The sequence below is a fragment of the Schistocerca americana genome, chromosome 2, assembly GCF_021461395.2.
Source record: "Schistocerca americana isolate TAMUIC-IGC-003095 chromosome 2, iqSchAmer2.1, whole genome shotgun sequence".
NCBI classification, from domain to species: domain Eukaryota; kingdom Metazoa; phylum Arthropoda; class Insecta; order Orthoptera; family Acrididae; genus Schistocerca; species Schistocerca americana.
In genome coordinates, this window is record NC_060120.1 from 13,239,148 (window position 1) to 13,254,939 (window position 15,792).

General features: G+C 41.5%; 1 protein-coding gene across 1 annotated transcript in view; it reads right to left on the reverse strand.

The window, feature by feature from the left end:
• LOC124594960 (UDP-glucosyltransferase 2-like) overlaps nucleotides 1-15,467 on the reverse strand; it is a 125,173-nt gene extending 109,706 nt beyond the window's left edge. The window contains exon 1 of the mRNA XM_047133470.1: nucleotides 15,340-15,467. The gene's annotated coding sequence lies outside the window, so the exon portion shown is untranslated. The remainder of the gene's footprint in view (nucleotides 1-15,339) is intronic.
• Between the last annotated feature and the right edge of the window lie 325 nt (nucleotides 15,468-15,792).

Here is a 15,792-nt window from a genome sequence, read left to right on the forward strand (position 1 = left end):
ACTTTTTTTCAACTGAACCCCTAAGGGCGTGCAACACAGGAAGGAAGTTCTTAACAAAACATTTCCTTATACACTGGCATAAAAATGTCGTAACACCAGGAAGGAGTGGTCTGAAAGGTGATGTGTAATCAAGTTTGTTGCCAGTCACGTAACAAAAAAAAAAAATGGTTCAAATGGTTCTGAGCACTATGGGACTCAACTTCTGAGGTCATTAATCCCCTAGAACTTAGAACTAGTTAAACCTAACTAACCTAAGGAGATCACAAACATCCATGCCCGAGGCAGGATTCGAACCTGCGACCGTAGCGGTCTTGCGGTTCCAGACTGTAGCGCCTTTAACCGTACGGCCACTTCGGCCGACCAGTCACGTAACAGTGGCGCTAAAAGTGCCACTACGAGGATGCAAATCAAGTTTACGAACCTCCATCATGCTGGAATAATTGTAGGTCAGCAACTTCTGATAATCAGTACAACGAAAAACCAAGCAAAGTCGCAAAAAAAAAAAAAGATGAAATTTGCAGCTTTGGCTGGTGTTTCGTTGTATAAATCAGGTTTGTTAAACATCAGCTGTAATGGCCGTGAGCGTTAGTTACCTTTGAGATTGCACGTGAGCAGTTGATGTTAACCAAGAATGCCTCTAAGATGCCATCATCAATATCTCATTGGGTTTGAACGAGGTCGTGTAATAAGGTTACGAGAAGTTGGATGTTCATTCTGCGATACTGAAGAAAGACTTGGCAGGAATTTATTTACTTGTATGAATACACACCGTATCCATATAAGTATAGCTGGCCGGGGTAGCCGATCGGTTCTGGGCGCTACAGTCTTGAAACGCGCGTCCGCTACGGTCGCAGGTTCGAATCCTGCCTCGGGCATGGATGTGTGTGATGTCCTTAGGTTAGTTAGGTTTAAGTAGTTCTTAGTTCTAGGTGACTGATGACCTCGGATGTTAAGTCCCATAGTGTTCAGAGCCATTTGAACCATGTAAGTATATAGTTCTGGCAATACCGGCCATAATCTCCTGTGCGGATGCACACATATTACGCGAACTCTCACGAGACTTGTTAAGAATGTCTTCCACGAGTAATGAGGGTGTTGGGTAGGGACACTACGAATGTAGTGTGTGGACATATCAGGTGAGAATGTGCGTCTCGCACTATTCTCTGTGCCCCTGGTGGCTAAGATGGGTAGAGCGGCCGCCATGTAAGCAGGACATCCCGGGTTCGAGTCTAGGCCGGGGCACACAATTTTACCCGTCACCGTTGAAAGATATCAACGCCCGTCAGCAGCTGAAGCTATTAATATATAGTTCTAATTTGACAGGAATGTAGTCGCTGTTAGCGACTGCTGTCATCGGTGGCCACAAGAATATACTGTAGCAAGCAGACCGGTCTCCGGACGGTCACGTTGCATTACCGATAGGGAAGACCGTCTTGTTCAGCGTAAGGCTCCGGCTTATCGTACTGCATCTGGAGCAGCAGTTTGAAGAGCAGTTTGCACCACAACCACACAATGAACTGTTACTAATCGGTCAGCTCAAGGACAGCTCCGAGAGAGACATCCTGCAGCGCCCATTCCATTGACCCCAAACCATTTGCGATTTCAGTTGTGTCAAGCTGGGGTTGATTGGATGAGAGAGTGGAGAGGTGTTTTCTGATGAAGGTTGGTTCTGCGTCGATGCCAGTGATGGCCGTGTGTTGGTTAGGAGACCAAATGAGGACTTCCACCTGTGTGTGTGCGCTAGATATACTATATCTGCACCTGGATTTATGGTTACTGGGTGCGATTTCGTGTGACAGCATGAGCACTCTCCTGGTTATCCCACTCATCCTGATTGCAGACCCGTGCTTCTGTCTGGTGATTCGACCTGTTCAACTGCCATTCGTTAACAGAATTCCAGGAGTTTTCCAACAGGATAACACTCGCTCAAATGTCGCTGTTGTAACCCAACATGCTCTTGACGGTGTCGACACGTTGCTTTGGACTGCTGTATTACCAGATCTGTATCCAGTCGAGCACATATAGGGGTCATCATCGAACGATCACTTCAGCGTCATCTACCAACTGCATTAACCATTCCTGTACTGACCGATCAATCGCAACAGGCATGGAACTACATCCGACAAACTGGCATCCCGCACCTGTGCAACACAATGAATGCACATTTACATGCTTCCATTTAAAATTCTGTGCAGGGAGGAGACCCCCAAGAGGGAACATTGCCGACAAAATTTTATTAAATAAATTTTTTTGCATAATGTTCGGCCGTAGCCGGCTTGGGGTGGCCGGAGGGTGCTGGCCGGAAGGCCACGGTCGGCACATTCCTGCCATGTGCTCCTCGGTCAGACTCGAGTCCCACGGGTTGGTTGCGCTGACGAGGGTACGCTACTAGCAAGGCGCGTTGGCGGAATCAATCCTCCAATCAGAGACTAATCGTGTGATCACGTGGGGACGCGGCCGGAAGCGGCGAGGGCGACTTGGAAACAGCTCCGCGCTCTCTCTGCTTCAGACCTCGGCCCCGAGTAGTCGCTCCTCTAGCCTCTGCCTCTCTGATGAGCAGACGGCAACCTCTCTTGGGGCTGCTCGGCCCTACGTAGGCACCACTGTACCATCATTACAAGAATAAACTGGGTCCATTCCACTTAATTTTCATTTCACAACGCCCTCCGCTCCTGACCTCTATCCTGACAAACAATTCTAACGCTTACACCGATTACTAATGTACAAGCATTTCACGTTTACAACGGCTTATCTCGCAATTACAATAACCGTTGAATCTGAAATATTAATCATTTAAACATGTTATCCAGACAATTGTGTTCCCGAAATTTCATTATTCTACATTAACTATTTGTAGTGTTGCTTTTTCCGTCAGGGTATTGAAAAAAATTTAAAGCTAAATATAAGAAAATTGAATGTAAAGAAATGTGTTAGGGGATGAATATTTCTACTGAAATATCACCATGAAAACGCTGCGTGATTAACAAAAACTTCAGCTAAGAGACTCGCTTTTTGGTCAGAAGTACAACCGAAGAAGACCGTGCTTCTAGGGCCTTAATTAACAAAAAAGTATAGAAGGTGCCGCAATTTGAGAACATAAAACGTCTATTAAGGAAAAACAAAATGTCTGTGCAGATCATACAGCCTAGTGAGCGATGCAGCGGCCGCAAAGCCGGTTCAAAATAATCATTTATTCTTCAGTCTCAGTTACACACGACATGTTTCTAACGCTCTGGATCATCGGAGTATTCTGAGTTTCTCAGGGGAAACTGGTAGGATCTGAAGATGATCCAGAGTGTTCTGAATGTCTCATGTAACGAGAAATGTTCAGCTGAGAGTAAAGACTAAATGGGAATTATTTTGAGAAAATAATGCATCTCCAAATTTCCCCAACTGTGGATCGTGGGTAAGATGCGAACCCAATCAAATGGGGACTTAATCAAAAGTTTAACATTCGAATAACGTTTCTACCAACTACGAAACTATTTCACACTGAAGTCAGCAGCGGCTCATAACCATAAATTCGCAACCACCGCGAAAACGGATCGTGATGGAACCATGTCTAATGGAACCTTTTAGTTTCCATTTTCGTGCATTTGCACCCCTGTCACTTTTCACTATTATTTATGGTACACCCTGCATATTACAAAGGCTGCCTTCCAGCCTATTAGAATGTTGTTGTGGTCTTCAGCCCCGAGACTGGTTAGATGCAGCTCTCCATGCTACTCTATCCTGTGAAAGCTTCATCTCCCAGTACCTACTGCAACCTATAACAATGAAATAAAAATTTCGCGTATCAAATACCGCTTCTTTAAAATTTATGTACTCTCATTCATTTTAAAGACTTCTAGAAACATTTTTTTCCACTCTGATTTTGGTAACTGAAAAATATCGTTTAATAATGGTTCAACAACTTTTTATGAAGATGAAGATCCTTGTTCGAGCATTTCTTGCCTGAAATTGGAAAAAGAAATCGTCAGTTATTTGACATAAACTGTATGCATTAGTCGTTAAAATAATCCGCTGTTCAGCGTGTTTTTTACATTTGGAATTATGATGCAAGATGATAGGGCGTTTCCAATTGCTTTCCATGACTTCGTCGACGACCTGAGGAAAACAGTTTGGCTGCCTTAAAATATTCAGGAAGATTGAAAGCGTGTTCCGGACCTTGACTCGAAACTGGGATATTGCCCTCCGGGGACAAGTGCTTTGCCGACTGAGCTAAGCATACACGATTCACGACTCGCCCTCGGAGCTTGCATTCCAATAGTACCTTCCCTCCTACCTTCCAAATTGCACAGGAAGCCTTAGGATTAGTTTCCCGTTCCGATCTATACTTTTTATGTGCCAGGAAGATGCAGGTCAGCATACGTTCCACTGCAGAATGAAAATTAATTCTGTAAACAATTCGCTGTGCTGAGGCCAGGTCATTTCTCTTTACCATCCTTCTTTGCACGAGTGACAGTAACGCAACCTTTGAAGGAGAATTTCTGCGATATTTGGAATGTAGAAGGAAACACAGCTGTGAGGGGAGGTCGTGTGTCGTGCCGCGATAGCCGGAACACTGTTCATGAGAGCTAAGTACCATATTCCAGTCCCAGTCCGGCACAAGTTGTTATCTCCCAGGAATTTCCAGCAGCGCTCGCCTCGTTTCCTGTCAACACCACAGGCCATTGATTGAGCTAAACAGAAGACTGTGTATATTCGTTGATTCTGACTTGAAGCAGCAATGGGAAAAATTACTTTCGAATTTATTTATTTCTAATTTCTGCTACCAGTCAGTTTTTTATTTATGTTTCGAAAATTTTCTGTTCATCTTCAGGCGTTTATACATACATACAGTGAAGTGTTACTTAAAAATAAACATTGTTAAACTAGATTGATCTAGAACTCTTTGTCCATTGTTTGTTGCTGTAGCGGCTGGTGTGGCATTTGGGGACGAGGAGGGGGCAGTGGACAGCTAGAACTCGAAATCAGTGATGTCTTCTGCTGGTTTTCTTCCTTGGTTGACTATGTATGATATCACAGCCTGTATAGGATGCTGATAGATTTGCATCAGGCTGTGATATCATACATGACCAACCACAAGGAAGAAAACCAGCAGCAGACATCACTGATTTCGATTTCTAGCCTTCCACTGCCCCCTCCTCGCCCCCAAATGCCACACCAGCCGCTACAGCAACAAACAATGGACAAAGAGTTCTAGATCAATCTAGTTTAACAATGTTTATTTTTAAGTAACATATCACTGTATGTATTTATGTATGTACAAACGCCTGAAGATGAACAGTACATGTTCGAAACGTGTTGTATTACGTTAGCTTAAACATAAAATAAAAAAACTGGTTGGTAGACATTAGAAATCAATAATTATCCCGCATAGCCATTATGGCTGAGAATACTTTCGAATTTGCTTTTCCATTTAAAACCCCGATACGAAATAGTGGATGTGGGTATTTGGCTATATGTTGCGACAGGTTTGAGAGACGGCGATGTACTAGTTCTACAATACGATTTCATTTCAGCTGCACTGTACGTGTGAAGCTACAAGAAGTGAAAATCTCTAACAATCAAATAAACAGCCGGAGACTAATATATATTATTAAGTAGTGAAATCATAGTCGCTGATATTTATTGATTCGAATTAGAACTCACAGCAGTACGTGTAGGTAATACACCATATTCACGAGATCCAAATGTACAGGCCCACCTTCTTGACGCGTGGGTCTTAGGATTATTTAAAAGCAACTTCTGCTCGTAAAAAGATGTGGAAAAGTACACAGAGCATAACAATAACGAAAAACAACGGAAGTTAAGCTCCTGTTATATGCAGCGTGGTCAGAGAAGTCTGCGAAGGTTGTTAGAGTATTGTTGGGTAGGTTGTGCTGGGAAATAACTGAAGAAAAATATTCGATGCGTTGCACCGTCTCCAATTTAGTTAGCATTAATGTTAGCCGATCACGTCGTCGTGCGTGCAAATTCAAGTAGCCTGTTTGTTTGGCTTCCTAAACCCAAACAAGCGAGCGAAACAAAAACTTGACAATGGGCGGTAGCAAGGCTCGAACTAGCAGCTGTCCATTGGTTTCCCATTTCTTCTTTTTTCGGTTTCAGCTTACCAAATTAAGAACATGTATCGCAACACCACCTCTTCCATGCCGCTTGGATTTGGGTGCACGATGACATAATTGGCTAACTTCGATGCCAATACTAAATCAGAGACGCCATAACGTATCGAATTTTTTTTTTAACAATTATTACTCAGCACAATTTAACGTGCAACCCGTTCAAATTTTTCCGGACTGTATATACCTGGCTTTTTTATGACTGTCTTCCTTTTCCCTTCTCAACTTCCAGTTTCCTATCTGTCCAATCTTCTTCCTGAAGGCTCCTTTAATTCATCGCATTTTTAATACTTAGCATTCCTTTTTCTGGGTGGTCTGCCATGTTTTCTTCGCTCAGCTGGTGTTCATTCATAGATTATTTTTGGCTGTCTGTAATTATCCATTCGTTGGAGGACTGAGAGGAGATAGAGAAGATCCAAAGAAGAGCGGCGCGTTTCGTCACGGGATCGTTTAGCCGGGACAGGGCGTTGCGGAGACGCTAAACACCACTGGCAGACGTTACAAGAGACATTGTGCATCACGGAGAGACTTACTCTCGAAATTTCGAGACAGCACTTTTCACGAGGAGTCGGACAACGTATTACTTACCCCCACATACATCTCGCGGATTGACCACTAGGAGAAAATTCGAGAAATTAGAGCCAATACAGAGGCTTACCGACAATCATTCGTCCCATGCACTATTCAGAAGTGGAACAGGGTTGGAGGGATCAGATAGTTGTACCGAAAGTACCCTCCACCATACGCAATTAGGTGGCTTGTGGAGTATGATGTAGATGTAGAGATGGCCATGGTCAATATTTCGCTTTCTATGGCATCGAGAAGCGTCATTCCCATTTCTAGTCTCTTTTCAGTGAGGTGTTTAAGAGTAGAAATGCCATCTGTACATGAGCGTTCGGCTGCAATCACATTTTGCTCCTCACCTCCACTACTTGTGCTTCCATTTTACATCTTATTACCTTACACTTCACTAATTCCTTTATAATTTGCACAGTCGTGTTGGTTTCCAATTTTATGTATGGATAGAGTAACTGCTTTTTTCCATTCATTTGATGGTTCCTCGCCACTTTAACATGTGTGAGATATTTCCATCAGAATTTATAAAACTGCTTGGTGGGTAGGGGCTGCCGTTACGAATCCACAGGTACGTTTCTCAACCTGTAGTTCTTTCCGTTCCTTATTTCTTGGAAAGCTTTACTCACGTCTTCTGAATCTACTAGTACTTATTGTTCGGTTTATGTTGAATTAACATAATGTTTTTCATAATTGGGTTTGAATTCTGACCTGTTATCCGTTGGAGGTTTTAATATTCACGCATATATTTTATTCAGAAAAATATTTACGACGTCGTTGTGTGCGGAATCTGAACATTCTCGAGATATTAATAAAAAAACTTATTTGTTACTAAAGTAATAAATAACTTGTCAGTGACAATTTAATATTCTGTAAAAACATATCTGACAACACCTACGGAAAAAGATAATGAAAATATCCATCTTTTGCTACCTATGATCCTTTCAGAATAATCCTTGTTCGAACTGTTGTAGTGATCGGATGTGATTGATGTCTTGCAGCACTTAAGTCTGTAAAAACTGTATTATGTTGTTAAGTAATATTTGAAAAATAGAGTTTCTGTGTCATTGAAATCAGTGTGTGTGTGTGTGTGTGTGTGTGTGTGTGTGTGTGTGTGTGTGTGTGTGTGTGTGTGTGTGTGTGTATTTATTTTAATACGATTTTCGTCATATACAAATTTTAAGTTTTCTGTTCAGCTACAATGGAACACAGGCATTAGTGCTATTGATGCACAGCGCGGTTTATTGGTAAAATGCTGAATAATAAGTGATTAATATTGAGAAATCCTTTTAAATGTTAATGCATATAGTAAAGGTGTATATATAATTTGCTAATAGTAAGACATTGCCTGAACCAGATTCGATAAGAAATTGTCTAATGTTAACCGCCATCTTCGTGAAAAATTGCAGCGGCAGTTTTTAATTGAATTTTTAAACAGACATAAATCTTGATAGTTATTGTGACAATTATTGTGTATTCGAGGCCCAGAACCCACTCAGAGATAATAAATGCCACTTACATTGTGAATAATCTTTAAATAGGGTGCTAACAGTATCTTACGTGATAAAAATTGTTTTCTGTTAATGTACGAACCCTGAGTATTTCGTAAGAACTTTTATGAAATATTTTTGACAGGAAAGAATACATTCGTTTTGTGCGCATGTGGTATTGCGTGTAATAACTATTCATTGTGTCTAAACAAAAGTGTTGCCACCTCGAATAACAGTAGCGGTAAATTTTGTTACATCACTTTCGTGCATGAAGTTAGTGCCGTTTACACTGCTTAACAGACAACACTGCTACACGCTGCCAGGTGGAGATTTCTGTAACAAAATAAGGACCATTAGCCGAGAGAGAGAGTGATTAAATAGAACCTCATGTTACGCTAATAATAACTGGTTCTGTTTTAGTCCTGCCCAAAATTGCGAAACACCGATAGCAACGCACGCCCCCAAGGTTTTCGGCCATGAAGACAAGACTCATTCCTGTTACAACTTTATGTTTTGTTAGTATTTATTTTTTGACTTTCCATGCTTTATTTACTTTTGTGTTGTATGTTTTAATATCTCGGCTTATTCCTAACCTTTGTCGTTTCTGTGCTCTTCTTTTGTCATTGTAATTTAGTCTAACCCGAGTGTTCTGTGTAGATAACCGTTTGTCATAAGCAGCTGTCTTCTCATCTACAATCTTTTCTATCTCTTCACTCTAGCATGGTGTGTCTTTCCCGTAGTTTTCAGGGACTGTTTTCCTGCTAGGATTTCATTTACAGCGCCATGTATGCATGTATTCAGATTTACCGCTCCGTATGTTATTCTTCCAGATTTTGTGGCTAGTCTCTTCTGGTACAAGAAGTTAGCTAAGTATTTTCCTAGATTCTGGATATTGTAGTTGACCTTACTCATTACTTGCATCCAGCAATTACCAAATGCGAGCGCACACAAAACAATTTAACAACCGAAGCCGTTTCAAGTAGAGTATCGAAAATTTGGTCAAATAACTCGCTAGACACCAAACCAGTGGAGACAAACGATTTAGCTCACCGTCTGGAACAGTAAAGAAAACCTACCAAACGGTACACCGCATTAGTGAGCCATATTAACAGAACCCATCCGCGACAATCTGTAGTAATGTGCGTTTTCTATACAATATCCAAGAGAGAGGGTGTTCATAGCTGGATTGTCTCTTGGTCCTGCACTGCAAATCTTTGAGTGTAAAAAATAATTTCTTAAAGGGGAATACCTAGAACAAAGAATATTTCAGATAGGAAGAGGAATGCTATGAGAACCATGTCGTAAGGAAAGGCAACACTTTTGCTAGCTAAGGTTGAGCGACTCAAAACGCGTCAAGAGGGTTGACGTAGTCACCTTGAAGACGGAAGTGATACATAGTTAGAGTGTACGTGGGAACCGAAGCATTCTTCGATTGCAGATTTCTTATATGTAGTGTGCCGACGGGGGGCCTACGTCGCGGCCCACGAGTGTTCAACGCAGCTGTATCCTGTTTTTATATTACGTGTGGATACCAACAACAGCTGTCTATTTTATTTGCTGTTTTTTCTCTGTTTAAGGAGATAAATCAATTTGATGATGATACTTACAACGATTCCGCTTACTAAACTGAATAAAATGAATCTGCGGTCAAAGATTGCTTTGGTTCCCACGTATTCACAAAACTTCGTTGATTACACTGATTTTAGTTATAAAATGAAGAATTGATCTTACTTTTGAAGAACAGTTGGTCCTAAGTTATAGATATCTTATTTCTTCGTTCGTAACATGTACAAAGGCGAAGAATGCCACTCCAAGAAGGTACCTTCGGCATGAGTAAGAACGGGCTAAATGGGAGGTAGGAGACATTCCCTCCCTTGCCCTCCCCTCCCACACACACACACACACACACACACACACACACACACACACGTAAAAAAAAATATAGAAGCAGAATCGGAAATAAAGATCACTTACTTGGCAGAACACTTCCTCCCGAAAGGAAAAGTTCAGGAAGGTTCCAGCAAGTTCACACAGTACGCTGCAGAGTGAAAACTGATTCTGAGCAATTCAGCATTAACTGCTTTTCGACACCGTGAAGTATTTGTCGCACCGTGTCCGGCGTAACAAAAGAAATGAGTGATGGTTTTCCTGGAAGTGCTCCGAGGATGAAATGCCGTTGCTGGTGTCGATTAATCTCAGAATAAACAAACACTTGTATGAAAATATTCAGGTATTATCGACATGGCTACGTTTCCTTACACCATTCAACACCAGCCTATTTGCCATCTTCGCTCAAGATGCGCAGAATACGCTGCAAAAATAACATACAACAGAATACAATGTAATGCAACCTTCGATACATCTGTCTTACTTTAAATTAGATTCCGATACTCTTCAGTCTTATAGCATGCGATATCGATATTTTTGGAGGAGCAGTCGTCTTTAGTTGACCTTCATTAGGTTTGTCGTTGTCGAAAGCAAACCAGTTTAAAAACTTTTCTGAAGGTGATCATCAAAAATTAAACGAAACGACTTACGCCTTTACAAAAATCGTAAAATAGCACGGAGCAGCGCGAGCACGCTACCCCCACTACCGGACCAGAGTGTAGAGTGGGGAGAGTCACGTGGGGCACACAACAGCTGCCGCCAGTCAATGTAAATCCGCGGCCACCTGCAGGGATATCACTCACGAATTACTGCGACAAATGAAACAAATAAAGGAGAATGTATACGTGCCACACAATTTTATTAGCTTAGTGTATGCCTCTACATTCGTATTAATTTGTGAACTGTTACACAATAAAAGGTGTCACTTTTTGCCCTTTACAATCGCGTCTATGTTCGGAGTAATTGTTCTTGTGCATTGTAGACGCAGCGTGCAGTTTAAATTTCGATCATACAATGCGTTTCTCAGGCGCATCTTGTTACATTTCATTGCAGAGAACAGTTGTTCACAAACATACGTGGAACCGAACATTGATATTATTGTAGCCGCCAGTTTGTGCAAACGAGGAAATCTATCCTGAGGGAAGTGTCTTAGAATTACAAAATGTTTTTCTTGATCTGAAATTTGTCTCTGCATTCTCTGTCACACTGCAGGTCAGTAATTTCTAGTTGCAGCTCAGGACGAATCTCTTCAGTAATCGCTGAATATGGAGAGGACAACAGATCAAAATCACTGTCTAGAGCTGTCAGATCTTGAAACCGTTGATCAAATTCTTCCTTAAGGGCAACTTAACTATGTGAATAACGTTCACAGTCTTTGTGAACATCTTGCATGGATGATAATTTAGGTAAATGAGCAAGATTTCCTGTTTCCAGTTGACTCACCCAAAGTGTGAATTTCATTTTAAAAGCTCGTATTCGATCAATGAAATGAGTAATTAGCAGAGCTTTACCTTGTAGTGAAATGTTCAAAGCATTCAGATGGCTAGTTAAATTGCTAAGAACGCGAGATCACATTTCCATGAAGGCTCTTTCAATTCAGGAACACACGTTATTTCCATGAACATATTTATCTCATCTAATAGGCAAAAAAATCGATTTAATAATTCGCGACGAGTAAGCCAGCGGACCTCGCTGTAATAAGGCAGGCTACTATACTGGCTTTCTACATCGTCAAGATAGCTTTTAAATTGCCTGTGTTGTAGCCCTTGCTTCTTTATATAATTGGTTGGTTCAAATGGCTCTGAGCACTACGGGACTCAACTTCTGAGGTCATTAGTCCCCTAGAACTTAAAACTAGTTAAACCTAACTAACCTAAGGACATCACACACATCCATGCCAAAGGTAGGATTCGAACCTGCGACCGTAGCGGTCTCGCGGTTCCACACTGCAGCGCCTAGAACCGCACGGCCACTTCGGCCGGCTATAATTGGCTGTACGAACAACAACTCTCATCACATTTTTTAGAGTGATACTCTTTGCACATAAGTTTTCCTGGTGGATCACACAGTGAACGCCCGTTATTTCATTCGGCACGGTCAGTTTTTTCCATTATCTCCTTCAACAGCGCAACGATACCCGATTTTTTCCCTGTCATCGCTGGTGCACCGTCTGTAGACACTGACACTAAAGAATTCCACGACAATCATATTTTCAACACTTTCTTCAACACTACTTAAAATATCACCTCCGGTTGTAGTGTTCTTTATGGCTACTACATCGAGGAGCTCCTCCCTCACCTGAAAATCTCTATTAACACCTCTAATAAATATGGCAAGCTGCGGTGTTCCAGTGATATCAACGCTTTCGTTCAGAGCTAGAGAATACGCCATAAAATCTTTACAGATATTTGCAAGCTGGCTCTGGACATCGTCTGCCATGTCCTGCATGCGACGCGTAATGGTCATGTTAGATAATGGCACAATCCGAAACTGTTCAATTTGAGATGGACACAAATGTTCCGCTGCAACTACCCAACATTCTTTTATTAAATCGCCATCACTGAAGGGGCGCAGGGATTTTGCTAAAAGCAAAGCAATTTTGTAACTCACTCTGACAGCTGCCTCAGTTGATTTTTCTTCGTCGTCCAGATCTTCTTCGGATGGCTTCCTTTTAAGTTTAATAACTTCCTGTGCACGATCTGGTCCATCACATTTTCCACTTCCGTAGTCTTTCGCGTGGTACGACATATAACATCGCTGCAAAAAAGATTTCCTAAAAGAATTCAGCGTTTTGTGATATACTTAACATTTTGCAACACCATCTTTTTCTGTAAACAGATACAATTCCTCCCAATGGGGGTTGAATTGCGAAAGCATGGTTGGGGTTACACAACGGCGATTTGAGATGATTCTTAACCAGCGAAGTGACTGTTAGAGCTGATCGTAGTACTTTAAACGTTACACAGACTAGTATGATAAGAAAAATTATTAGGTTAAATACATTTCAATTCTTTCAATTTAAATCTGTGTTTCATACTAGAATGTCGTGTTCCCAGTTTGGCACAGCTTTGCCACAGGAGACACGAAAGCGGTCGAAGATGTCCGTCTTCTCGTCGGCTCCTGAACGTTGTGAGAAGGAGGCTAGTTTTTGATTACGCAAAGACTTCTATTATTTGGAAAAGAACAACCCGGATTTCTTTACGTAATCAGTATGAATTTCATAATTACCTAAGGGACCTTTAACAATGAACAGTAAAAAAAAATTGCAAATGAAATCCTTAATAAATGGGGCAGCTATGAGTTGTATAGAGGACAAGGGGCGGCCTTCTGTACACGACCAGGATGCCGCAGTGTTCTCTGCTGTAGTAAAGGCTGTTTGACATTTATAAAAATAATATGGCATGGAGGTTTAAAAAGTATAAAGGAAAAGAACAGAATAAGAAATCTGGTAAACACTAAATATATTCAAACAATTCTCACTATCAAATTAGGGCTTATTTATAAACAATATAGCTTACATAAGTACTTTTCTAACTGTATGGTGCGATCAGATTTCAGCCTGCCCTGTGCTGTCTCCTTGGTTTACGTTTTTGTCACAAATTACAGTCATTACTTTTCTCCTTCGTTAAAGACAATTCTTGCACTGTTCAACACCTTCATAACAATAACTTGCCGATTTACAGTTTCGAACATTAATTACTTGAATTTTATTAACTAATAATGTCTGCACGCTGGCAAGACCGCTCACTTTTCTAGCTTAAAGTCGACCATCTTTAAGTTTTCACATTACAAGCAGAAGTACATTAAAATCTGAAGATCTACGAAAGTTTTTTTTACTGTCATCTTTTATTTAGATCGAAGCGGAACGTCAGTTCAGCTTCTGTTAAAATGTTTCCTTGACTACGCAATCGATGTATTAGCGTCCGCGCTAGATGCGCATCTTTACAGTTACGTAAATTATATAAAACAAATGTCTTTCAAAGAATAGGTCTCATCTCATAAGTTGATCATTTAATATAAAGATAGGTGAATGCCTTTCCAAGGGTACTCACAGCTTTCATACTGCGGAAATCCCAATAATATTACAACACTCGGCGCGAATTCAATAGGCACGCTGCGGCCCGATTCAAACGTGCGCGCGCATTCCCTCCCGCCCCTCCCTCCCAACTCAGCGACCTTGCACCTGCTCGCGAGCACGTGCCTGAGCAGACGAGAGTACTCGCGCTCAAAACCGGCCAGTTGTTAAGCCCTGATCTTCAGTATTCAAAATGGAGAAAGGTATGTAGTAGTGGGAGAAAATACCGCAGACGTGTGAGCATTTATGTGATCCCAACTGGGAAGGCCTTCGCCATAATTTAATATACTAAGCGAAGACGGATATTTACAGCATGCCTCATTCCTCCCTCGTGTCAGCTTTCACACACGACTCCTCCTATTGGCACAGGAGCAAGCTCGCAGTAAAATGTTCGTGCTGTTTCACTAGGTTGATTGACTATATTGAAACCTGTGACACTACACATCCGAGGTCGAAACACAGGGGCACACCGATAAGCCCCGAGAAAATAGTTCTTAGTAATGTCATCACCTTTCACTTTTCAGTGAAGATAGTAGCAGTTATTCATTCATTACCGATACCAAACATTTGACTGTGCCTTATTACACTCTTTTGCATTGAACCCAATCACTGAATACAATTTACAAGCAACGTTAGTCTTTGCTTTCGCATCCATATTTAACAATAATTACAATATGAAAATCGATGTTACCAGTACACAGACGGCCTTCGTATTATGTTGTGCAAGTGCAGTATGACCACTAAAAGTTGTCAAATCTTCTAAAGAAACGACTCCTGTTTTTAGATACCCTTTGGAGGAAAGCAACGAATATTTCACGGCTATATGGTCAATGGTCGCACCAATCTTTTGCGGTGCACTTCACATAAACGAACATCTATTATCCCACTGAAATATGGTACAATCAAGCTGATAATAGAACCTTCACTCAATGAAATTACCTGAACGACGATGACCACTCTCCCAAAATATGGTCCGCTTCTTTGACACAAATTAGAATTATAGAGCATTATTAATCTTTAGTTACCCAGACTGATATCTTAAAGGCATTTCGTTCCTGTTTCTCATAAACTACGTGGTTGTTTGTAGGCTATGCAACCGTGAAACACTCCGGTCTACGTAACATAAAGCCACACTACAGCGATGTCCTATTCTCATATGGAAAACATTGCAGAGCCGTAACGTGGTACTTACCGGTCATCGTAGCTGAAGATCGCCGTTACAGCGCGCTGAACCTCTCTCGTAAGCTGCGCTGCAGCACTGACTCACTCTTCCTACTGCTACGCTATTTCTGCTGCAGGTGACGTCACATGCACGTACTTGTTGACGACACAGGCAAGCGACTGCGCCAGAGGCAGAGCGGCAGAGGATTTTATGTAAGTCTCCGTTATCTACGTGTCTGATACGCCTGCCACTATCGCGTGACGTAACGTGACTGATAAGCTCGGCGATATTTCATTTCATTCTGTTGAGCGTGTGAAAGCAAAACAGTGAGACAACTTCATTGCGCTGTTATTAGGTACCAGCTTAGCGCCCTCTGCTTCGCTGGCTGGGGACATTGTAGTACAGTCTTTACCCTGCTTTTCTGTTCGGGTATATATTACCCGAAATGCTTATAAATTCGTTACTTATTATTTAAATATCAAT